Here is a 1100-nt window from a genome sequence, read left to right on the forward strand (position 1 = left end):
CACAGCACTGCACAGCTGCTCACCTTATTGCCAACAGTGTTCACTTCAACCCCCAACCCCCAGCCTCTAACGTACAGCGAGGAGGCTACACACCGGGTCAGGCCTCCAAGGCACGGCCGGGCCTCAGCGCTTTGCGCGAAGCTCGTTGGCTGCTTTTCTGAGTGCGCTGGTTGCGTTTTTTTATCATGTGAGCGCCGAGGTTCAGCGAGCTCGCATCTCCCTGTTCCCACGTGTACACATCCACACAGGTACCAACTGGCGTTTCTAATGTTTTATGCATGGGGGTCACAAGACACACAAGTCCTATTGAGTTATACAACTCAGTTTGGATGTGGTGTGGACTGTCTGTGTGTGTGTGGTCCATGTCGACTTTCATTTTCCTTCCCGGTGTGTGTGAAGGATACAGATCTCAGGGACAGGGAGGGATGGGAGCTGTGAAGTAATTCAAGGTGTCTACCGTATCCTCATTTAGGTGATTATAATTATTCAATTTATACAGTTAAGAATGCAACGTATTTAAATGTGATACTTTAATATTTGGTGTGCTTTCCTCAAAATCAATGGGCCACAAAACAGAACAAAAGCAACATAAAGCATCTAGTCCGTAGTGGCACGTATCACTCAGCGGTGACAGAGAAGCTCAGGTGCAACAAATAAATCCATCGAGCTCTTACCAGTGTTTGTTTATGCCTATCTTTTCCTCACCACGTCACTTTACCATATACATCCTAGGCAGACACCTTACATCCAGGTGAACCCACAGCGCTAACAGCTCATACACACACCCAGACTCACTGGAGAACAGCCTATGTAATGTAGACAGGGCATGTTACAGAGAACAGCTAGCGTCTAGCTAACACACATGGGGGAAGCTGTAATGGACTAAAGGCCCTGGGGCCGGAAGCCCTAGCTGGCAGACAGAGTCTGAATCCCAAAGTAGTGCACTATATAGGGAATAGGGTGCCATTTGGAGTGTAAGAAGACACGTCCTGCAGGCAGTAGCTGAATTTGTTGGCCTGAGGTGAACGGAGACAGACCCTAGTAACTAGGGTCCTTATGACCTTACACCATCAACTGCTTGCATTTGAGCTGCTGAAGTT

The sequence above is a fragment of the Salvelinus sp. IW2-2015 genome, linkage group LG12 (genome assembly GCF_002910315.2).
Source record: "Salvelinus sp. IW2-2015 linkage group LG12, ASM291031v2, whole genome shotgun sequence".
In the NCBI taxonomy this organism is placed as follows: Eukaryota; Metazoa; Chordata; class Actinopteri; order Salmoniformes; family Salmonidae; genus Salvelinus; species Salvelinus sp. IW2-2015.